The 15,404-nt window shown below is 41.5% G+C and overlaps 1 protein-coding gene across 13 annotated transcripts in view; it reads right to left on the bottom strand.

Moving 5' to 3' along the window:
* Nucleotides 1–15,404, bottom strand: part of LOC134340450 (thyroid hormone receptor alpha) — a 534,574-nt gene that overhangs the window by 493,251 nt on the left and 25,919 nt on the right. For 8 of the 13 annotated variants that reach the window (XM_063037698.1, XM_063037699.1, XM_063037702.1 and 5 more), the window contains one exon: nt 13,320–13,501. The exons of 4 other annotated variants lie outside the window; for them this stretch is intronic. The gene's annotated coding sequence lies outside the window, so the exon portion shown is untranslated. Of the gene's footprint in view, nt 1–13,319; nt 13,554–15,404 lie in introns of all 13 variants that reach the window. One more of the 13 variants, XM_063037705.1, reaches the window with a different exon arrangement.

Genomic DNA, 15,404 nt, shown 5'->3' with positions numbered 1-15,404 from the left:
ATGTCATCCATCCCTTTGCCTCTACAAATGCTGCTTGACCCACTGAAATCTTCCAGCAGTTTATTTTCACTCCACATTCCTGTTCAGTCTCTCTTGTGACAGGACTCATTCCCAGCTATAGATCCCAAGCCACAACTTGGTCACCAAACGAGAGGACCTTGTGCCATGAAGTGCACACTTATTTCTATCAAGTGTTAAGTAGCCCAAGAAATCACTGATAGTTTATGCTAAACCTCAGTTCCTTGCTTCTAGCACCTCCCACCAAGCCCTGACTGTCCTCTCAACTTGGAAGCTACCTTCCTAAAGCCAGCGTGGAAGGAAAAGTACAATTTTTTTACTTGGCCAGACAATAAATATGTGGCTACAAGAATAGCTCCGATCAGGAGTGTGATGTAATACTTTCCACTTGCCTGGATGAATGCAGCTCCAACAATATTCAAGAAGGTCTACACCGTTCAGGACAAAGCTATGCTTTTGATATGCACCCCATATCACACCTAAAGAACAACATCCACGAACTGTTGATGAAGGTTATCAGCCCCTTTATCGAAATGTTGACTATTTGTTGCTCTGTATAGATGTTGCCTGACCTGCTGAGTTCCTCCAGCATTTTGTGCGCATTGCTCAACATTTCCAGCATCTGCAGAATCTCATGTGTGTACCTAAAGATCAAAATTTCTGCATCACTGGCATGCTATGGCAACTGATCTACGACTCCACTGCAATATTTTACACCAATCGAACACCCAACAGGAGTGAAGTAGATGGGCTGGTCAAGGGGTGTCACAACAGCAACCTTGCACTCAATGTCAACATGACCAAGGAAATGTTTGTATACTTCAGGAAAGGGAAGTGAAGAGAACACACACCAATCTTCATTTAGGTTGCAGCGGTGAAAAGAGTGAGTAGCTTCATGTTGCTGGGTGTCAATATCTCAGAGGATCTATCCAGGGCCCATCATATTGATGCAATTATGAAGAAGCACGCCAGCAGCTATAATTCATTCAGAGTTTGAGGAGAGTTGGCACGTCACCAAAGACTAGCAAATTTCTACAGTTCTACGGTGGAGAGCTGTAATGAGCTCTCTTGGCCTGTGTGGGGAACCAGAGAGCGTTGGGCTGAGATTTTCAGAGCATCTGAATTGGTTAATTGTTGCTTAATAAGATTCTTTAATTGTTTATATTTCCTTGTTAAATTTATTTTGTTAAGTTCAGGGATACTGTATGACTTGTATTATTTAAGCACATGCTCTATCAGCAGTATTGCAGGGTCCTCATTTGGAGAATGTTACGTTGCACAGTGTTCAGCCTAGCCACTGAAGCTCTGTTGGAATTCCTGTGTATAAACTCGGGTTGCCGTCTCTAGATGAGAGCCTGTCTTTCCTCCACACTTGGGTTCCAATATTGCCAGTGTACACCGTCACCGAGAGCATTCTGACTGGTTGCACCACCATCTGGCCCGATGACTGGAGTCGCCAGATTGCAAATCTCTGCAAGTCTACTCGGGAAGTCAAAGGCCCAATGTCTGCAAATCCATAAGTCCACTGGAGACTGAGGCCAAAGGTGGCCTGTCCTGTCTTTTTTGATTAATAAATCTAAATCTGAATCTGAAAATACCAAGACAGTGGAAAGAATAGGCTTTGATACAATGAAGTCAGCAGCTAACAGCTACCTTAATGATTGCCATTTCCAGTCTGTATCTAACTATTTGTTTCATAGCAATAGCAGCACTTGATCTTGTCCTCTTCTTTTGGATGAAGGTCATCTTACATCTCTTTTTGCATCAAAACTAATAAAACAATTGTATTTGTTTACACAAATAATTTCCCACCTGTTTCCACTTTAATTATCAGCTCCTGTACCTAATAGAGGCCAATGAGTGCGTTCGTGGGTTTCAGCTGCTGTAGCCCATCACTTCCAAGGTTCAATATGTTGTGCATTCAGAGATGCTCTTCTGCACACCATTGTTGTAATGTGTGGTTATTTAAGTTAATGTCACCCTTTCTGTTGCCTTGAACCAGTCCGACCATCCCACCCCACCCCCCGATCTCTCTCATTAACAAGGTGTTTCCACCCACAGAACTGCTGCTAACTGGATGTATTTCTTTTGTTTTTCACACCATTCTCTGTAAACTCTAAAGACTGTTGTGTGTAGAAACCCCAGGAGATCAGCAGTTTCTGAGGTACTCAATCCACCCTGTCTAGCACCAACAATCATTCCATGGTCAAAGTCACTTAAATTACATTTCTTCCCCATTCTGATGTTTGGTCTGAACAACAACTGAACCTCTTGACCATATCTGCATGTTTTTATGCACTGAGTTGCTGCCACGTGATTGGCTGATTAGATATTTGCATTAATGGGCACGTGTACAGGTGTACCTAATAAAGTGGCCACTGAGTGTACATACCAAGCGTTCTCTTAAATGTCATTATTGTATCGACCTCAACTACTTTGCTTGGCTGCTCGCTCCATGTATGCATGAAGAAACTGCCTCTCGGGTTCCTATGAAATCTTACCAAATAAAGTGGCCACTGAGCGTATTTTAAATTCAGCTGGATGATTACTTGTTCCCTCTTCCATGAGTGGTTGTCGTCTTCTTCTTGACTGCTGCACTGAACTTAGCAGAAGACTTGTCGACACTTCATTTTCACCATTAAGCATCAAATTCCCAACAGAATGCATGACAGCTGCAGAAGTCGATTAGACTTGTAATTGGTAGGTGAGAATGAGTAAGTTGAAATGGTGTTCTTCCATAAACTGTCTGAATTGGGATGTTTACACTGCGGTCATTTGTCATTACAGACTTCACAATCATTTCTCATCTGGAAAAATGGTTTTTGTGCCACTTATCAGGGGTTTCCTCTTGACTGTATGTATTGACAGCATTCCAATGCTGCATAGCAATCGGTAACGATTAGCTAATACTTACACTGTAATTTGTTTAAAAATCGGCATGAAATTTTTTGTAAGCCCTGTAATAAATGAACATGATTTCAGTGGTTTTACTTATTATATTCTTTTAGGTTTTGAGCAAGCATGGCTTTCGGTACAAGTAACCATTCCACGAATCTTTTTTTCACCACTTCCTGTTTGAGATACCCTTCATGCACCTATTTCTGTAGTATATTTTAACTATGTTTGACTGCATTTTACTCTTCTCTTTCTATTCATTACTGAAAATGTAGTTCAAGTCTCTCTGAATTCTTGGAAAGCAATCTTTCTTAATTGGTGGGTTATAGAGGGTTTTTGGGTTAATTGCTCACATGGGTGTAATTGGGCAGCACAGGCTGGTTGGGACCTGTTACCATGCTATATCTCAAAATAAAAATATTCTCTAAGAATTTCCAGGGTTCTTTGCCCTTATCAGTGGTAATCAGCTTTAATATGTCAAAAGAACATGCTTTAGAGTATCATTTGTGTACATTATCATGTTCTAAAGATAGCTGTCTATTATTCATAAGAGTCAAACAGCATGGAAGTAGGCACTTTGGCCCACCTCAGCCTTATCAGCCAAGATGTCTACCTAAGCTAGTCCCATTTGACTGCATTTAATCACACCTTTCTAGGGAAGTCTAGGCCTTTTTCTATCCATGTACCTGTCATTTTAAACATTGGAATTATACCCACCTCTACAGCATCTATTTGCAGCTCATTCCATATACCTACCACTTTAAGATGTTGGAAAAGATTTGTAGCTCAGGTTGAGGATGTTGTTGTTGAGGCTCACTGAGCTGGCTTGTTAGCTTGCAGACGTTTCGTTACCCAGCTAGGCAACATCATCAGTAAAACTTCGAATTAAATGTTGGTAATCTACATTGTTCATCTTTTGTGTGTGTGTGTGTTCTATTGGTTACCAATTATGTACTCTGTTAAAATCTGATTAGGTTATAATTGTTGTCCAGGCTGTGTTAGCTGACCATTATATAATTGGTTACTGGATTAAATGAAAGGTTAAACTGAGGTGCTACCTGGTCTCAGGTGAGAGCGAATGATTACATGCCAGCATTTCTAAAAGAACAGGGAAGTTCTGGCCAATACTTATTCCCCATTCACCACCACCCAGACAGGTTATCAGGCCTTGAGCACATTGCTATTCATGGGAACTTATTATGTCCAGATTGACTATCATGTTTACAATATTATAACAATAACTACACTTCAGAAGAACTTTATTACTTATAAAGTACTTTTTGACACATTGAAAGGGATAAGAAAGGTGCTTTTTAAATGCTGATGCTCCTTTATTTGTGTTGTTCCTCACTGGTCTGACCTCTTCAAATTAGTCACCTGCTATCTGATCATCCTTTAGTTTTGTATGGGAGAATCATTCAATCATATTCCAACTTTGTAATCTATTTTGAGCCTGATGGATGATCACAGTCCACATTTTATAAATATCCATCTATCCCTTATGTTGATAGTGAATAATAAAGAAAAGATTTATTAAGCATTGTCTGCAACTTCATATTAACAATGAAACACTTGCTTATGTATAATCATCATTATAATGTGGAAAATGTGACCGAAATATTACACAGCAAGTTCACATATAAAGCAATGCAATAATTAACAGATATTTTCTCAGTGTGTTGATTGAGAAAAGAAATAGAGAAACTTGGTTGAGAAACCAGGACACCAGGGGATAACTTCTTGCTCTTCAAAAAAGTGCATGCACAAACACAAGAAAATCTCCAGGTACTGTGTGTGTTGCATGTACGTGACACAGTATTTAAAGCAGGAGTATAATGGCTAGTGAATCAGGTGACAATTTTATTTGGTTTTAAAGGATCATCCAACATCACAATTACCTTCCTGTGTTTTGCCAGCAACTTTCTGTGTAATATTCCTCCCTGGAAAATTTGGTATGAATCTGTCCAGGGCTTAAGGGCAATGGCGACCCTGAGAGGGTCCAGTGAAGGTTCACAAGAATAATCCCAGAAATGACAGGATTAATGTTTGATGTCTCTCAGTGTGTATTCAATGTAGTTAAGGAAGATGAGCAGGGACTCCTTCATTAAAAGCTATAGGATACTGAAAGGCTTCGATAGAGCAGCATGGAGAGGATGCTTCCATTAGCAGGAGAGTCTAGGGTCTGAAAGCATAGCCTCAGAATAAAGGGGCATCTTTTTAAAGCTGAAGTGAGGAGAAATATCTTCAGCCAGAGGAAGGCAAATCTGTAGAATTCATTGCCAGAGGGCCGTGGAGATCAAGTCACTGGAAGTATTTAAGGCAGAAATTGATTTGCTCTTCATTGGTAAGGAGTTTACAGGTTCCAGGGAGACAGTGAGAAGGAGGAATAATAGGATTGGAAAAAAAAAGCCACGATTGAAGGGTCAAATGGCTCATTCTACACTTTCACGACCTTCTGAGTGAAGAAATTTCCTCTTGTGTTCCCCTTGAACTTCTCATCTTTCACTCTTAACCAATGACCTCTAGTTGTAGCCCCACCCAATCTCAGTGGAAAAAGCCTGCTTGCATTTACCCTATCTATGCCCCTTATAATTTTGAATACCTCTATCCAATTTCCCTTCAATCTTCTACATTTCAAGGAATAAAGTCCTAATCTATTCAATCTTTCCTTATAACTCAGATCCTCCAGACCCAGCAACATCCTTACAAATTTTCTCTGTACTCTTTCAACCTTCTTTACATCTTTCCTGTAGGTAGGTGACCAAAGCTGTACACAGTACTCCAAATTGGGCCTCACTAATGCTTTATACAACTTCAACATCCCATCTCCTGTACTCGATATGTACAGTAAGTCAATGTGCCAAAAGCTTTCTTTTTGACTCTATCTAGCTTTTGATGATTTATGGACCTGTATTCCCAGATCCCTTTGTTCTACAGCACTCCTCAGTGCCCTACCATTCACTGTGTAAGGTCTACCCTGGTTGGTCCTATCAAACTGCAACACCTCGCATTTGTCTGCCATTTTCAGCCCATTTTTCCAGTCGTTTCATATCTCACTGCAATGAGGAGGATAGCTTTCCTCACTGTCCACTACACCCCCAATCTTGGTGTCATCCACAAAGTTGCTGATCCAGTTAAACACATTATCATCCAGATCATTGATATAGATGACAAACAACGATGGACCCAGCACTGATCCCTGTAGCACACCACTAGCCACAGGCTCCAGTCAGAGAAGCAACCATCTACTACCACTCTCTGGCTTCTCCCACAAAGCAAATCTCTAATCCAATTGACTACCTCATCCTGAATACCGAGCGACTGAACCTTCTTGTAGGACCTGCCATGTAGGACCTTTGTCAAATGCCTTACTAAAGTACATGTAGATAACATCAACTGTCTTACTTTCATCCACTTTCCTGGTAGCTTCCTTGAAAAGCTCTATAATGTGGGTTAAACATGACCTACCATGCATGAAGTCATGCTGACTATCTCTAACCAGTCCCTGGCTATCCAAAAAATTATGTATCTGGTCCCTTAGAATACCTTCCAATAACTTTCCCACTACTGATGTTAGACTTACCGGCCTATAATTTCATGGTTTATGTTTACAGCTTTTCTTAAACAGCAGAACAACATTAGCCTCCAATCCTCTGGAACCTCTCCTGTTGCTAAGGATGATTTAAGTATCTCTGGTAGGGCCCCAGCAATTTCTGCACTTGCCTCCTGTAGGGTCCAAGGGAACACATTGTCAGGCCCTGGGGATTTATCCACCCTGATTTGCCACAGGACAGCAAACACCTCCTCTGTAATCTGTATGGGGTCTCTGAAGTTGATTCTGTTTTGCCTCACTTCTGTACTTCTGTAGACTCTGTGTCTGTCTCCTGAGTAAATATAGATGCAAAAAAAATTATTTACGATCTCCCCCATCTGTTTTGGCTCCACATAATGGATTACTATTCTGATTTTCCAGAGGACTAAGAGCAATCCTTAACATATCTGTTTATCCCTTGCAATTCTCCTTCACGTTGTCTGCTAGGGCAACTTCATGCCTTACTTTTAGCCCTCTTGGTTTTCTAAAGTGTTCTCTTGCATTTCTTATACTCCATAACCACCTCATTGTCCCTACCTGCCGATACCTTCGCGCGGCAACCTTGCTGTCTCTTTAGCATTTTGTCTGTTTTTTCACCAGGCCGAGTTGCTAGCTCAATGCTCAACTCAGCACGGATGGAAAACATGCAAGGGGCCGGATGGATTCGAACCCAGCACCATTCACCTTGAAGTCTGGTGTCGATGCCACCACACCACCAGCTGGTATACCTGCTATGCACCTCTTTTTTTTTATTAATCTGGGCCTCAATATCTCTTGAAAACCAAAGTTCCCTAAACCTATTATCTTTATCTTTTATTCTGACAGGCACATACAAGTTTTGTACTCTCAAAATTTCAACTTTGAAGTCCTCCCACTTACCAAGTACACCTTTGCCAGAAAACAAGCTATCCCAATCCACACTTGCCAGCACTGGCCTTTCTCCAATTTAGAATCTCAGCCCGCGGACCAGACCGATCTTTTCGCATATTTACTTTGAAACTAATGGCATTGTGATCACTAGATGCAAAGTGTTCATCTACACAAACTTCTGCCACCTGCCCTGTCTCATTCCCTAGTAGCAGATCAAGTATCGCCTGCTCACTTGTTGTGACTTCTATATACTGATTAAGGACAGTACTGCAAGCCTATGCATACCTTTCGTTCCACTATCAACATAGAATGTAATCAATACCTGAGCAGTCATGATACCAGATAGAGGAACTTTACTGCCCTGACACAGGACATACTTCCAGGAATAAGTATTGAGGGCATCAGTGTTTAAAGGAGTCATTATAGCACTAAGTTTTTTTAATATATATATATATTAGAGACAGCACTGCTGCACTGGGAATCTGGTTGGTGGTTCAGTCCTGTGCTTGCACTCCTGCAGCAGAGAAATGGTTACAATGATCTTGTTGCTGCACAGAAGCAATCCATAAAGGCTGTCTAGGAAGGCTGGAGTTAGATGCGAGTATTCAAGGTCGATATATGGGGTTCAGGAGTTCTGCAGGCTGGCATGGTGTGTTCTGGCTATCGCTGGGGCCTACATAGGCTGCTCGATGTGTAGACAAGCTGGATCTCCCAGAGATGTTTCCATGGCAACAAGCTCATTGGTGGTCAGCCACTGAGCTTGTGCCCATAGAGAAACTTCCACGTTACCAAGGGCTGCACATCTAAACACAGAGAAGGAGTGATGGCAGCTTCCAACACATCCAGCAGGAGGTGACAAGAGAAACCACAGGATCCAGGCAATCTGCCAACACAGAGGGCAATTGCTGCCATGCCCAATAATGTCTGTGGTTACTGTGAAGGCTAAGACTTCACCCTGAGCTCCCACCATGTCAGCACTGGGCAACCATACCCCTTGCTCCAACCAACCCCTCAATTCCCACCCTGACAGGCATTCTCTGCACAGTGTGTTCATGGTTCATCCCTTACACAGCCACGATTCCGAATGAGATTCAGATTTACTTATCACATGTACATCGAAACATACAGTGAAGTGTGTTGTTTCCATTAACAGCCAACACAAACTAAGGGCGTACTGGGGTCAGCCCACAAGTGTCAGCACTTAGCATGCCCACAATGCTTGGTAGAACAACATAGAACACAATAAGCAACAAAACAACAACAGCAAAACCAGCCCCTTTCCTCCATCCCACCCACTCACACAGACGGACAGTCCTCCAACTACTCCAGGACAGACCTCCAACCTCCAGTCTTCAGGCCTTTGAGCACAAAGTGGAGACCTGGACTGCAGATGTCCTTCGTCACCTGTTCCCTTCAACCCACGGTGTTGCACTGATCAAGATGAACCTACTCCACGATCAGTCTAGATCTTCCCTCCTACACAGTCATCACCTGCCATTTTTCTTATATCCATGCACCGAGCTTCTTAAAGGTCCCTAATGCATCTGCATTAGATCATCCTCAAGACCTTGAAAAGCACACCACCTTCCATATCTTAGGAGTTGATCTCAGCAAAGGCAGATACTGATGAAGTTCATCATCATCTTCACTGCAACTTTGATCATTTGAGGATCAGGACATCTGGAGATGAAGACCTCAGATCTGACGCAAAACTCATGGTGTATCAAGCAGCAGTGATCTAATATGCAGTCCTACATACTGAGATCTGGCTATTTACAGAAGTCATCTCAAGGCAATAGAAAAATACCACTGTCACTGTCTCCACAAAATCCTCCAAAATCACCAGAAGGTTTACCAAACTAAAGTCCTTGTTCCTTCAAAGGTTAACATTGCTTGGTTACACTAATTTGGGCCAAGATAGGCAGGCCATATCCTTTGAATGCCAATACCAGATTCATGAAATAGACACACTATTCCAAGCTCGAAGAGTGGAAGGGATTTACCAGGGTGACAGAGCGAAAGAGTCAAGGATATGCTCAGAGCCTAGTTGAAGAAATGCAATGCAGATTTATGAGAATCTCTGGCTCATGGCTGGTACTGAGAAGCTAAATTCCATGCATCAGGAGTACACAAAGGCCCTACGTCAGTAGAGGAAGGAGTGGGGGGACTTCTGGTAGAGCTCATGGAGTGAAATCGTGTTCTTGACTCGCTCCATTACCTGAGTTTTTCTTCTTATGATCAGCTATATTTCAACTAACCATTAAGGCATCGACTTTTACAATACTTTGAAACAAATTGGGCTCTTTGATAATCGGATGCTTTTAAGGTCTGCTATGTCTAAGAATGGAAAAAATGGGGAAGACGGCAAACCTCCGGTTAGACCGAAAGGTACCGATTTTCCTCCGACTGAACCACCGGTGACTTTGAAAGCTATATCGGATCTAATTCAAAGGGAAATTTCAACCTCTATTACGGAGCTGATTCGTGCGGAAATTTCAATTAATTTCCAGAAAATTGCTGATTCAATCGATAAAATACAAACATCTATCACGGAACATCAGTCGGCTATATCTAATCTTCAAAAATCCACGCGACAAAATGAACTCAAGATGGGGAAAATTGAAGAAACAATTACTATAATGAAGAAAAAACTTGACTTTCTGACCTTTAAAAACTCTGACTTAGAATCCAGAATGCGACGGCAGAATCTTCGAATGATTGGTGTGTGTGAAGCTGTTGAATCTGACAACCCTATGAAGTTTTTTTCTCAACTTTTAAAAGATGCATTTCCTACTGTATTTCCTGACCAACCACCGTTATTGGATCGTGTTCACAGAGTTCCATCATACTCGTCTAAGTCAGATAAACCTCGACATGTCATCTTACGTTTTCAGTACTTTCAAGACAAGGAGAAACTGTTTCAATTCGTTCGATCTAAAGGTTACATTGATTTTTTGGATCTTCATTTCCGGTTCGTGGAGGATTTCAGCAAACAAATTCGGGATCAACGGATTTGTTACAGATCTGTGATGTCGGAACTCTACAAGATGGATTTAAAACCAGCGCTGCTTTACCCTGCACGTTTAAGGATTCGTACGTTGGATGGAGCCCTCCGTTTATTTTGAATCTCCATCGGATGCCCAGAGTTATCTGGATCAATTTTCACTTTCAACATCTTAATTGTAATTTTTAACTATCTCCGTTTGATCGGAGGTTGTGAATCTGTCGGCCTTAATTTTTTTTTGCCTTATATGGGCAGAAAAGTTTATTTTTGATTAATTAATATGGTTGCTAAACTTTCTATCTGCGTCATTCCTTTCTTTTTCCCAGGGGATTCTGGGTGGTTATTCCCTCAGCGTCATTCTACGTATTTCCTTTGAAGCCTTAAATTTTGTAGTTTTTAAATCTACTTTTTTTGTAGGTTTTCATAACTAGTTTATGTTAATAATTTCATTTCTTTTTTTTTGTTTATTCATACAGTCTGGGGTTTGTTGTGGTTTTTTTATATTTTCTGGCTTTTTCTCTGTTATATTAAGTGTTTGTTTTAATTGATTTACTTTTTTTATTCTTTTACTGTTTTATAACTAGCTGATCTTTTTTATATTTACACTTTTTTTTTAGTGAACGTCTATCGGAAGTCATGGGGGTAGTTTTAGTGCTTGCTTCTTTCTGGCTGGTCTGTTTTAGATTTAGCCTTGAGATCATGGGGTGGGGGTGGTGGGAGGGGCTTCACATTTTAGTTTTTTTCTTCTTGGGCTATTTACACTATTGAAGTATTGGTTGCGTTCTCCTCCCCGGTATCTCTTGTTTGTTCTGTTCCCTTTCCGGGTTCGTGGGTCGAGCCTATCGTCAATCCTCCTTTTTGCGGGTTGACTTTAGGGTTTATGGAGTCTATTATTAATTTTGTCTCCTGGAATACTAATGGTCTTAACCATCCTATTAAAAGGAAAAAAGTTTTTAAAGTGTTCCGGAGACTTAAAGCACAAATTCTATTTTTATAAGAGACCCATGTGCGGAGGGGGGACAGACTACGTTTTTTTAAATTCTGGAAGGGACAACAGTTTTTCTTTTTTTTTGTTCCATATTTATATTCCCTTGTTTTTTTTACTGTTTTTAATGGAGGTCGGGTTTGAGGACGTGATTTTAAGTTCTTTAACTCTACTTGGTTCCAAGTTAGCCCATTGCTTTGCTTTGCTTTTAGTTTAGTTGCACGGTGGGTTTTTTTTGGGGTTTTTTTTTCCTTTTCTCTATTGATATATATATAAAAATTAGTATACTATTATGTTACCTTATTATGTTATGTTTAAATTACATTGTATCATTTTTTTATCTGTATTAATATCTCCTGTAATTTTATTATATTCTAACAGTGTATTAGTGCCTATATGGCTTACTTTTTTGTATACTTATTCAATAAAAAGATTTAAAAAGAAAAAGTAGAGGAAGGAGTGAACCACCTATTCTATCTGGGGAAGTGCCTGTGGTTCCCACAATGGCCTTATCAACTAACTGAGAACCCATAAAACTGGAGTGGAAATAAGTCCTGATCCTTGGGGAACTGAAGAAGAAGAATATACCCTATGACTACTTAAACAATTCTCTTTTGGCATAGCTGGAAATAAAAGATCCCATGAGATTATTCTGAAGAGCAGAAGAATTATCTCCTATACCATAGCAAGTATTTGTCACTCAATTAACATGGTTATTTTTGCTAGTGTTCACATTGCTATTTGTGTGAAACCATGTCTCCCACATTACATCAGTGGATGTATTCCAAAAAGTGGCAGGGAAATGTTGTGAGGTCTCAAGATTATTAGATTAGATTAGATTCAACTTCATTGTCATTGTGCCGAGTACAGATACAAAGCCAATGAAATGCAGTTATCATCTGACCAGAAATGCAAAGAATAGTCTTATTTACAATATAACTGCGAATAAAAAGTAAGTGCTACAGCACACAGATATAAAAGTACTGAGACAGTACAATATGGGTGCAATACTGCTTAGTGCTGTGATGTGAAGTTCAGGGTCACAGCCTCAGGGAAGAAGCTCTTCCTGTGCCTGCTGGTGCGGGAGCGGAGGCTCCTGTAGCGCCTACCGGATGGGAGGAGAGTAAAAAATCCATGGTTAGGGTGAGATGCATCCTTGATAATGGTTTTCGTCCTGCCCAGGCAGCGTTCATGGTGGATGTTCTCAATGGTGGGCAATTGGGTGCTGATAATCCGCTGGGCAGTTTTCACCACATGCTGGAGTGCTTTGCGATCATATATAATGACTATACAACTACGTACTGTAATGCAATATCAAAGATCAACAGCAGTCAGTATTAGTATCTCTCATAAGGCATGCTAAATACAGGCAACTGGGAGCTTGCTTCATTCCGTTTCATTTGCCAGAAATCCTCGTGTGCATTAGCTCACCAAAATATTTTGCATTGGTAAACCATGTTGTCATTTCCACAGAAATCACAAAGGGCTCTGGGTTTCTGAAGTGTAAAAAAAATTGCAATTTTCTATTCTCTTTCCTAACAATTCCTAATGTATTCACCCAGTTTGTGAGTTTATCTATTTGCATGAAGACTTCTAAACTTTCTATTCTGCTAAATCCTCTACTGGAGTCCATTTCACTTTTTTAACCAGGCACATTTTCTAAAACTATCAAACCTGTTTCAGTGTTCCCTTGATTAGTTCAATTGTTGAATCTATCCTCTTTGTCCATTTATATTCCCCACAATAAAAAGAAATTACGTCATAAAATTAACCAAAACACAAAAATAGTCAAACACCTGCAGAGTTCAGTGATCTTTCATATATTTTCAGGATTAAGCCAAAGTCATTGGAGAACAGAGGAAGACTATTCAGTACTTCAAGCCTCTCTACATTTCAAATAAAATTTAACTTGCCTCTATCTCAACTTCAATGACAATTATAAATTATAGAATTACCTGGAGGTTCAGGAGACCACAGATGCTGGAATCTGGAGGAACTCAGTCCTGATGCAGGGTTTCGACCAAATATGTCGACAGTTCCTTTCCTTCCACAGATGCTACTTAACTCACTGAGTTCCTTCAGCAGATTGATGGTTGCTTTAGAATTACGGGGTTTGATTGTAGGAGCAACAAAATGCCTGATGGAGAATTTTGCAATCAATATTGTTGTCCCTTTGTACTCAGTTGCCCCTGTTCAAACATGTAAATTTTGATAACATTCAAACTTTTATTTACACACATAGGAACAAATATGTCATCGTGTCAAAGCAGCAGGTTCTAAAGGACATTTAAGGTTAATGTTCCCCTGTGCATTTAACAAATCTTCCTATTGCCTTTTCCCATCTTCCCTCTGGTGTTCCTTATCTAGTCTTCTTCAGACTCTCTAATCATTATCTATCATCCTAGCCCTTCCCTTTTACACATCAAATTTGCTTCAATTGCCAAATAACCTATTTCCACAGCAAAGCTTTACAATCATTACACCAGTCCAGTTATTATCTATCCCCCGTCTCCAACCTTTAGCCAGAAAGTATTTCACAGAAGTAGACTGTAATCCCTGCTCAAATCTTGGTAACTTAACCCTTTGAAAGTAATTCTTCTAAAAGCTCCACTAAATCTGCTTCCTTATACTGTAATCCAAAGACAACTAAGTTGGGCATCCTGGTTAGCCTGACACTATTACTGTCCTGGTCCGGTCCATGAAATTTGCATTCCGGTTCACAGTCCAGTCCATGTTCCTTATTCCAGGTTTTCTGGTTTTCCCCAGTTTCTGTTGAGGCAGCTGATTCTCATTTGGGCTGGCTTCATAAATAGCTTCAGGATTCAGCCTCTGGCTGCTGGATTGTTCCTGTCATTACCCTCTGTCTGAATCCCTTCCCTCCCCCGCCCCGCCTCGCCTCGCCTCGCCTCCACCGCTGTCAAGTTCCATCGCCAGAGCTAGATAAGGAACTGTCTATTGTTGTTTTGAACTGTCTCCGTGTCTACGCCTTCACTAGATAGGTCCGGCCGTTTGCTGCTACCTAGTGTTGGGAACCGTCTGTATCCACGCCTTCGCTAGGTAGGTCCGGCCGTCTGCCACTACCTTGTGTTAGGAACCGTCTCATTGTATTCTGCATTCTGTGTAATGAGTCCCAGCCCTATGTCCTATACCCAAGGAGGGGTCCCGGCTCTGTGTTCTGTGTATGAGTCCCGGCCCTACATTCTTTTTCCAAGGAGGAGTCCCGGCTCTGTGTTCCATTTTCCTGTCTCTCCCTTGACCAAGGCTCAGCGTTCCTGTCTCTTCCTCGACCAAATCAAGGCTACAGGGTCTCGTCCAGTCCTAGTCACAATCCAAGAAGCTTGTCCTGTCCAAGCCATGACTTTGTGTTCTCATCTTGTCCATGTGTCTCACCCAGCCCAGTGCTGGGGTTCCCTTGTCCTGTCCAGGAGTCTCACATCCAGTCCTGTCACCTCTCCTCATCCTGTAGCCATGTCTTGTCCTCACCTAGTTTTGGAGTCCGAGCCCAAGTCAAGTCCCAGGTTCTGGGTCTTTGCCCAGTCTCTGGCTCGGAGTCCAAACCCAAGCCTCGTCATGTCTTCGCCTCGATCCGGGGTCCAAGCCCGAGTCAAGACCCAGGTTTCGGGTCCTTGTCCAGTCTCTGGCTCAGAGTCCTTGTCCAGGCTCCTAGTTCCTCATCCCTCGTCTAGGTCCCGCTTTCCTAGTCAAGTCCTTGCCCAAGTCGGTGTTCTTGTCCCAGCTCCTAGTCTGCATCCAGTCCTGTCCCTAACTCTAGTCCAGTTCCTCGTACTTCAGTGTCTGTGTATTGCATTTGGGTCCGCTCCCAGTGCCCTCACACTATGACAATTACAGTTCAGGGCGTTCCAGAGTTCAGAGTTCAATTTCAGTGCCATCTGTAAGGAGTTTGCATGTTCTCCCCATGAACCGCATGGGTTTCCACCGAGTGCTCCAGTTTCCTCCCACAGTCCAAAGATGTACCGCTTAGAAGGTTAATTGGTTATTGTAAACTGTCCTGTGATTAGGCTAATGTTAAATAGGTGGGT

This window comes from Mobula hypostoma, chromosome X1 (genome assembly GCF_963921235.1).
Source record: "Mobula hypostoma chromosome X1, sMobHyp1.1, whole genome shotgun sequence".
In the NCBI taxonomy this organism is placed as follows: Eukaryota; Metazoa; Chordata; class Chondrichthyes; order Myliobatiformes; family Myliobatidae; genus Mobula; species Mobula hypostoma.
Note: the sequence above shows the minus strand (reverse complement) of the source record. Positions and strands in the feature narration are given on the sequence as shown.